At 40.8% G+C, this 9,776-nt stretch overlaps 1 pseudogene; it reads right to left on the bottom strand.

Annotated features, from left to right (window-relative positions):
* Positions 1–6,286: 6,286 nt before the first annotated feature.
* LOC111170910 (protein FAM47E pseudogene) lies at positions 6,287–8,430 on the bottom strand (annotated as a pseudogene).
* Between the last annotated feature and the right edge of the window lie 1,346 nt (positions 8,431–9,776).

Genomic DNA, 9,776 nt, shown 5'->3' on the forward strand with positions numbered 1-9,776 from the left:
CTATGCCTAGTTTCTGCAGGGTTTTTATCATAAATGGGTGTTGAATTTTGTCGAAAGCTTTCGCTGCATCTATTGAGGTGATCATATGGTTTTTCTCCTTCAGTTTGTTAATATGGTGTATTATGTTGATTGATTTGCATATATAGAAGAATCCTTGTATTCCTGGAATAAACCCCACTTGATCATGGTGTATGTTCCTTTTAATGTGCTGTTGGATTCTGTTTGCTAGTATTTTGTTGAGGATTTTTGCATGTATGTTCATCAGTGATATTGGCCTGTAGTTTTCTTTCTTTGTGACATCCTTGTCTGGTTTTGGTGTCAGGGTGACGGTGGCCTCGTGGAAGGAGTTTGGGAGTGTTCCTCCCTCTGCTATATTTGGAAGAGTTTGAGAAGGATAGGTGTTAGCTCTTCTCTAAATGTTTGATAGAATTCACCTGTGAAGCCATCTGGTCCTGGGCTTTTGTTTCCTGGAAGATTTTTAATCACAGTTTCAATTTTAGTGCTTGTGATTGTGATTGGTTTGTTCATATTTTCTATTTTTTCCTGATTCAGTCTTGACAGGTTGTGCATTTCTAAGAATTTGTCGATTTCTTCCACGTTATCCAGTATATTGGCATAGAGTTGCTTGTAGTAATCTCTCACGATCTTTTGTATTTCTGCAGTGTCAGTTGTTACTTCTCCTTTTTCATTTCTCATTCTATTGATTTGAGTCTTCTCCCTTTTTTTCTTGATGAGTCTGGCTAATGGCTTATCAGTTCTGTTGATCTTCTCAAAGAACCAGCTTTTAGTTTTATTGATCTTTGCTATCGTTTCCTTCATTTCTTTTTCATTTATTTCTGATCTGATCTTTATGATTTCTTTCCTTCTGCTAACTTTGGGGCTTTTTTGTTCTTTTTTCTCTAATTGCTTTAGGTGCAAGGTTAGGTTGTTTATTTGAGATGTTTCCTGTTTCTTAAGGTAGGATTGCATTGCTATAAACTTCTCTCTTAGAACTGCTTTTGCTGCAACCCACAGGTTTTGGGTCGTCGTGTCTCCATTGTCATTTGTTTCTAGATATTTTTTGATTTCTTCAGTGATCACTTCGTTACTAAGTAGTGTATTGTTTAGCCTCCATGTGTTTGTAGATTTTTACAGATACTTTCCTGTAATAGATATCTAGTCTCATAGCGTTGTGGTCGGAAAAGATACTTGATACAATTTCAGTTTTCTTAAACTTACCAAGGCTTGATTTGTGACCCAAGATATGATCTATCCTGGAGAATGTTCCATGAGCACTTGCGAAAAATATGTATTCTGTTGTTTTTGGATGGAATGTCCTATTACTATCAATTAAGTCCATGTTGTTTAATGTATCATTTAAAGCTTGTGTTTCCTTATTTATTTTCATTCTGGATGATCTGTCCATTGGTGAAAGTGGGGTGTTAAAGTCCCCTACTATGAATGTGTTACTATCGATTTCCCCTTTTATGGCTGTTAGTATTTGCCTTATGTATTGAGGTGCTTCTATGTTGGGGGCATAAATATTTACAATTGTTATATCTTCTTCTTGGATCGATCCCTTGATCATTATGTAGTGTCCTTCTTTGTCTCTTCTAATAGTCTTTATTTTGAAGTCTATTTTGTCTGATATGAGAATTGCTACTCCAGCTTTCTTTTGGTTTCCATTTGCATGGAATATCTTTTTCCATCCCCTTACTTTCAGTCTGTATGTGTCTCTAGGTCTGAAGTGGGGCTCTTGTAGACAGCATATATATGGGTCTTGTTTTTGTATCCATTCAGCCAGTCTGTGTCTTTTGGTGGGAGCATTTAATCCATTTACATTTAAGGTAATTCTCGATATGTATGTTCCTATTCCTATTTTCTTAATTGTTTTGGGTTTGTTATTGTAGGTCTTTTCCTTGTCTTGTGTTTCTTGCCTAGAGAAGTTCCTTTCACATTTGTTGTAAAGCTAGTTTGGTGGTGGTGAAATCTCTCAGCTTTTGCTTGTCTGTATAGGTTTTAATTTCTCCATCAAATCTGAATGTGATCCTTGCTGGGTAGAGTAATCTTGGTTGCAGGTTTTTCTCCTTCATCACTTTAAATAGGTCCTACCAGTAACTTCTGCTTACAGCGTTTCTGCTGAAAGATCCACTGTTAACCTTATGGGGATTCCCTTGTGTGTTATTTGTTGTTTTTCCCTTGCTGCTTTTAATATGTTTTCTTTGTATTTTATTTTTCACAGTTTGATTAATATGTGTCTTGGCGTGTTTCCCCTTGGATTTATCCTGTATGGGACTCTCTGTGCTTCCTGGACTTAACTAATTCCGTTCCCATATTAGAGAATTTTTCAACTATAATGTCTTCATATATTTTCTCAGTCCCTTTCGTTTTGTCTTCTTCTGGAACCCCTATAATTCGAATGTTGGTGCGTTTAATATTGTCCCAGAGGTCTCTGAGACTGTCCTCAATTCTTTTCATTCTTTTTTCTTTATTCTGCTCTGCAGTAGTTATTTCCACTATTTTATCTTCCAGGTCACTTATCCTTTCTTCTGCCTCAGTTTTTCTGCTATTGATCCCTTCTAGAGTATTTTTAAGTTCATTTATTGTGTTGTTCATCGTTGCTTGTTTCATCTTTACTTCTAGGTCCTTGTTAAATGTTTCTTGTATTTTCTCTATTTCCAAGATTTTGGATCATCTTCACTATCATTATTCTGAATTCTTTTTCAGGTAGACTGCCTGTTTCCTCTTCATTTGTTAGGTCTGGTGGGTTTTTATCTTGCTCCTTCATCTGCTGTGTGTTTTTCTGTCTTCTCATTTTGCTTATCTTACTGTATTTGGGGTCTCCTTTTTGCAGCCTGCAGGTTCGTAGTTCCCGCTGTTTTGGTGTCTGTCCCCAGTGGCTAAAGTTGATTCAGTGGGTTGTGTAGGCTTCCTGGTGGAGGGGAGTAGTGCCTGTGTTCTGGTGGATGAGGCTGGATCTTTCTGGTGGGCAGGTCCACATCTGGTGGTGTGTTTTGGGGTGTCTGTGGACTTTTTATGATTTTAGGCAGCCTCTCTGCTAATGGGTGGGGTTGTGTTCCTGTCTTGCTAGTTGTTTGGCCTAGGGTGTCCAGCACTGTAGCTTGCTGGTCGTTGAGTGACGGAGGGTGTTGGTGTTGAGATGGAGATCTGTGGCAGATTTTTGCCATTTGATATTATGTGGAGCTGGGAGGTCTCTTGTGGACCAGTGTCGTGAAGTTGGCTCTCCCAGCTCAGAGGCACAGCACTGACACCTGGCTGCAACACCAAGAGCCTTTCATCCACACGGCTCAGAATAAAAGGGAGAAAAACAAGAAAGAAAGAAAGAGAGAGAGAGGGAGGGAGGGAGGGAGGGAGGAAGGAAGAAAGAATGAAAGGAAGGAGCAAGAAAGAAAGAAAGAGGATAAAGTAAAATAAAGTAAGGTAAAATAAAGTTATTAAAATTAAAAATAATTATTAAGAAAATAATTTTTTAAAAAGAAAAAAAACAAAACGGACGGATAGATCCCTAGGACAAATGGTGAAAGCAAAGCTATGCACACAGAATCTCCCACAGAAGCATACACATGCACACTCACAAAAATAGGAGAAGGGGAAAAAATAATAAATCTTGCTCTCAAAGTCCACCTCCTCAATTTGGGATGATTCGTTGTCTATTCAGGTATTCCACAGATGCAGGGTATATCGAGTTGATTGTGGAGATTTAATCCGCTGCTCCTGAGCCTGCTGGGAGAGATTTCCCTTTCTCTTCTTTGTCCGCACAGCTCGCGGGGTTCAGCTTCGGATTTGGCCCTGCCTCTGCGTGTAGGTTGCCGGAACAGGACGGGGTTAAAGGAGCCGCTGATTCGAGGGCTCTGGCTCACTCAGGCCGGGGGCAGGGAGGGGTACGGAGTGCGGGGCGAGCCTGCCACGGCAGAGGCCGGCGTGACGTTGCACCAGCCTGAGGCGCGCCGTGCGTTCTCCCGGGTAAGTTGTCCCTGGATCCCAGGACCCTGGCAGTGGCGGGCTGCACAGGCTCCCCGGAAGGGAGGTGTGGAGAGTGACCTGTGCTCGCACACAGGCTTCTTGGTGGTGGCAGCAGCAGCCTTAGCGTCTCATGCCCGTCTCTGGGGTCCGCGCTGTTAGCCGCGGCTTGCGCCCGTCTCTGGAGCTCCTTTAAGCAGCGCTCTTAATCCCCTCTCCTAGCGCACCAGGAAACAAAGAGGCAAGAAAAAGTCTCTTGCCTCTTCGGCAGCTCCAGACTTCTCCCGGACTCCCTCCCTGCTAGCCGTGGTGCACTAACCCCTTCAGGCTGTGTTCACAAATATTTAATTTGGCAAAGTGTTGGGATCCAGTGCACAAAGGAAAGGCTTTGCCTCAGTAGAAGAAAGAGTTCATCCTTTATCTCCGAGGGGATAGAGGATATGGGTACAGATGTCACTGGCCTGGTAGATGTGGTGATGGGAGGAAAAGACGGTTCTCTTCTAAATTTTTTTATTTTATCCGTGAAGTACAAAGCAATGCTTTGAGAAGGAGAAATGGAAACAGGGTGTTGGACAATTGATGACAGATATAAGATGATCATTGGAAAATGGGAAAATATATTGATGAGGGAAATGGGGCAGAACTTTCAGCTAGTGTTGAAGGCTCATTTAGGATTCGTGCCATATGTAAGCAGTCAGTGTGGTATGTGTTTTTCTCTAGCCGTATCTAACTGTTTGGATGCAAGTACAGATTAAGATTTAACCAGGACTGGGGTTTTCTCAGAAGAATATAAGAGCGGGAGAGAGAGGCAAAGGAGTTAATTAAAAGTAGACTCAAAGAAGGGATAGGAGAGGACGGTGGAGTCTAAGCTGGGAAAGTAAGGAACTGAAAGCAAGGCGCGATTAATGCTGAAAGAGTGGTAAGGGTCACTGGATTGGAAACGTGTTGGAATTGAAGGATTGGAGGTTTGGGAATATGAAAAGGGGTGATCAACTAGGTAAAAAGCAGGGATCGGAAGGTGGAATAATTGAAATTGAGATTTGAAGTTGGTGTAATTATTGCCCAGAACAAAGTCTAGAGTCTGACTGTAGGGATTGGTGTCTCTAGTGAGATGAGGGCCAGACGAATGGAGCTAGTGCCAGGATTTGAATGGATAGTCTTTGTGACTATTTAAATCAAGAACGTGGATGAGAGTAGTCACAGGGAGCAAGTCAGGAATTCAGACATTAAGTAACCTCAGAGAAAGTGGGGAAGTGAGTGAAAAGGGAGTAGTTGATTGCAGTGCGGATGTTGGTGAATACTACAACCTGATGGCTGTGTTCCCTTCTCACGAGGGTGAAGTATATACACATACTTCCATTTACAGATAAATTCCTTCATTACTGGAAACAGAAGTGTGCTGCAAATCTGTGCTACAAATCTTTCTAGCTACAAATTTCCTGTCCCAGACAATTTTACCTGTTCTTTTGGAAATGTAAAGAAGTTGCTTGATTTCTTATTTTACATGTATGAGTGCGTTTTAAATCGCTATTCATGAAACGCAAAGATTAATCTTACTTGAATAGATATGTGTGGGGATTTGATGGTGCTGTGTAGTTTTGCTCGCGCAGACCTATTCTGCACACTAGATTTGCCGAGAACTTGAAGCTCCCTGCTATTCTGCACCTGTGTTATATGATACGGAAAGACTCTTTCACAGTGAATTTTTATGAATATGGTAAAAATTTTAAGTATGTTCAGTTGGGAAGCATGACGAAAGAGCATAACTAAAGTTTCACCTATAATTTTGGTAAATAGTTTTCAATCTGTTTTGGGGGGCTTGATGCAATGCTAATAAGGGGGATAACCATTTCATTATTAAATGGGGCTAAATATTATTTGGGCTACCGATTTCAAGTTTTGCTTAAGAAAGTAAATGTCATAATTAATTCATTATAATTTTAATACAAGTAGAACTCTCTGACTCCTTTTTCTCAGCACAGTTATTTTGAAATTTATCCCATTTTGTAGCTGACCTAACTAGATCATACTTTTAAAAAGTAATTCTTTTTTTAATGGTCTTATTTTTACAAATAATTGATACAACAATGTAGTATTCACATTATAAAATGTGAGAAGAGTATATGTGAATATGGATTTCATAATTGATAAAATTTATATAATATCGATGAACCCAAGCAGAAGGTCACTGAGAAGTATTTATAAGCATTAGGCGTTAAATGAACAGATGTAGAATCAAAGTTGTACATACATGGTGGGATGGACACTCACCATGAATTCTGATTGGTATTAAAATGAGAGAGGGAAATAGCCAAGTAAGTAGTAAATAGAAAACGGTCTAAACATCTTCCCGTGCATCATCTCCATTTTGGCTGGTTTTTATTACTTTGTGTATAGGAGTCTTAACAGAATCATATTTCCATCCCTTTCTGAGGACCAGCCTCTCAAGGATGTCTGGTATCCTGTAGCCCTTGCTTAGAAGGAAACCTTTAAATGCTCTTTGTTCCATAAAGATCTTCAAGAGTGTCGTGTTCAGGAAGCTCCTTTCTAAAACTCCCATCTTCAAGTAAGACGTTGGGGTCAATTGAAGGTTCGTCATTTACTAGCTTTTTCCACAACTTGGGCTTCAGGTACAATGCACCATACCTCATCTCCACCGAGTTGGGTTTTTAAGGATTCTGTGGTTTCTGGGGCTTCCTCTCCCAGTTTCCTTCCTCTCTGGGTAATTTTATCTTCTCCATTTTCTCTATCCCGATGCTGTACTTTACCTTTGAAGGGACCTGGGTTACTTTCCTCATGTAGACTGTATCCTGGGCTGGTGGCCACTCACAGCCAACCTCACACAGTTTCGTGATGAGCTCTTCATCAATGCCCAAGTTTCCAAAAGCAGCAGCCCATCTGAAGGATTTACGAGTTGCTTTCGGTACTTCTCTGTGAACAGGAGGATCAGTGAGTGAATCCTTTCTGCTTGACTTCTTGTCTTCGTGATGCAAACTGGCTGGATGTGACACAGGAGCCTTCTTTGGAGGTTCCAGGTAGACCTTGGCAGGACGTTTTTTACGAAGCTTTGTGGGGGACTTCGTTCTTTTCCTGGGGCCCTGACAATAAGCCCATGTGTCCTCCAGCTTCCCGTCAGGATCGAGCACTTCCAGCACCTTCAATAAGAGGTCTGCAGGTAGATTTTCCTGCAGATTCGGGTAGAGAGCCAAGGGATGCTTGGTTAGCTGGGCTTCGATGTTCTCCACGAATGCCTTCTGTGCTAGCTGGGCTGGCGAGAGCGTGGAAAACAGGTTTGCTTCCTCGGGCAGCTTTTTCTGACCCTTTTTGGGGGCATGCTGGGGAACTCTGTGAACAATCCAGGGGAGGAAGCCGTCCTTAGGGCTGCGAGTGATCAGATCTTCACAAGGTGGGCAACCCTTCCGGAAGTCGTCCAGCAGCTCTTTCACAAATATCCACCGCCGGCTGTCCAGGGAGGTGGGGAACTTCGGGAGCACGTTCTTGTGCTTTGCGAAACACTTGGAGAGTAACTTGTCTTTGTACCAGGGCTTGCAGGTCATGTCCAGGGGCATCGGTCCCAGTGGCCCCGGTCCTAGCAGCCACTTCTTGTCCGCCATGGTTCCCCTGGCCTCTGGGGGGGACCACCGCTTCAATAGTTTGCTGTTCCGGCCTCTCCGGTTGCTAGGAGACTGTGTAGCCAGGTGCAGCCAGGTTCTTCCCGGAGGCGGGTCAACGCAGGCGCCCTGTGAAGCCTGCATTTCTCCCAGGATGGGCGGTGGGTGAAAGCACATTCCTTTCTGTTGTAGTTACTGTTCTGTTTTATGGACATAGTGCCATTTATTTATCCATTCACCTTTTGATGGACATTTGGGTTGTTTACAGTTTGAGGCTATTAAGAATAGAGCTGCCACAAATATTTGTGTTCCTGGTTTTATATGTCCATGTACATACTTTCATTTCTCTTGGGTGAACTTTAGCGATGAGTGGCATGGTGGGAGCAGATGATGTTTTATGTTTTAGGCCACCACCAAACTTTCCCAGAGTGGTTGTACTAATTAATATTCCTTCTAGTTGTATATGAGAATGGCGCTCTGTCCGCATACTCCCTAACACTCGGTAAGGTTAGTCATTTTCGTTGTGGCTGCTCTAATAGGTGTGTAGTGGCATCTCATTGTGGTTTTAATTTGCATTTCCTTAAGGACTACTGGTGTTGAACATCTGTTCCTGTGCTTATTTGCCATTCATATCTCTCCTTTGGTGAAGAATCTGTTCAAACTTTTGCACTTCTTAAAATTGTTCTGCTTGACATCTCTTGTTTTGAGGATTCTTTGTGTATTCTGGATGCAATATGATTTGTAAATCTTTTTCTCCATCTGTGGTTTGTCTTTCCATTGTCTTAACACTGTCTTTCTAAGGGCAGTTTTTACACTTGATGAAGCCCAGTGTATCAGTTTGTTCTTTTATGGACTGTCTTTTTGTGTTGTATATAAGAAAACTGCCTATTCATAGGTCATGAAGACTTTTTTCATTCTGCTAAAATTTGTATGATCTTAGCTTTTACATTGAGATCTGTCATCTATTTCAATTTAACTTTTTAGGTGATGAATGATATGGATCAAAGTTATTATTTTTAGTCTTATTTTTTGCCTGTGGATATCCAGTAGTTCCAGAATTTTATGGGAAAGAGGAGCTTTTCTCCACTGAATTACTTTTGTAGCTTTGTGAGTGTAAGTTGTCCCTATTTTTGTGGGTCCATTTCTAGACACGCGTTTCAGTTTCATTGAATCTTCTGTCTTTACACCAGTTCTGCTCTGTGTTGATTATATTTTACAGTAAGTTTAAAATTAGGCTGTATTCGTCCTCCAACTTCTTTATTCTTTTACAAACTTGTCTTGACTCTTGTAGGTCTTTTGAATTTCTATAGGAATTTTAGAATCAATGTCTTAAAAAAAACCTGTGGGGATTTTGATTAGGATTTTATGGCATCTACAAATAAATGTTGAGATACTTGACAGCTTAACAATATTGAGTTTCCTGACCCATGACAGAGGTACATCTCTTCACTTATGTACGTATTCTTTCATTTATCTGAGCAATATTTTTTAGTTGTCAGTGTATAGGTCTTTCACATCTTTTTTCTGTTCAGCCTCTCTGAACTTCTATTTCATCTCTTTTTGCCTTTAATTTCTACTATGGAAAGATATAAAGTTTGTTCTTGCTGAACTATCAAGAAAGCTCTTATTACTTAAATAATTAAATGGAAAGAGCATGACAGTGAAAATCTATATTATTTCCAGACTTGCAAAAGAAACCACAACCAAGATGATGTGTTGTGTAAAGTACGTACAACTTTAATAAAAGAAACAAAACAGCCACTATAACTTATAATTGGAAGCGTACTAGAATACTGACAAACCAAAAGTTTTATGAGTTTTAGGAGTTAAAGAATTACGTCATTGAAACTCAGCTTTAAACTGTCAGGAGAGGCGCAAATTATTTCCTGTAATAATGCACTAATATTTGGTATAGGGAAAGATATCAAAGGATAAACTATCATTCCTGATTTCACGAAGGAGAAACATTTCACAGTGGTACCTTGGTATCCACCCGGGATTAGTTCCAGGACTCCCCTCGGATACCAGAATCCACAGATGTCCAAGTCCCTTATATAAAATGGTGCAGTATTTACGTATAACCAATGTACATTCCTGTATACTTTAAATCATCTCTAGATTACTTATAATACCTCCTGCAAAGTAAATGCTATGTAAATACTTGCCAGCGCGCCGCAAATTCATGTTTTGCCTTTGGGGATTTTT

The sequence above is a fragment of the Delphinapterus leucas genome, chromosome X (assembly GCF_059928025.1).
Source record: "Delphinapterus leucas isolate spDelLeu-1000000601 "Yukka" chromosome X, BTC_Dleu_Yukka2, whole genome shotgun sequence".
In the NCBI taxonomy this organism is placed as follows: domain Eukaryota; kingdom Metazoa; phylum Chordata; class Mammalia; order Artiodactyla; family Monodontidae; genus Delphinapterus; species Delphinapterus leucas.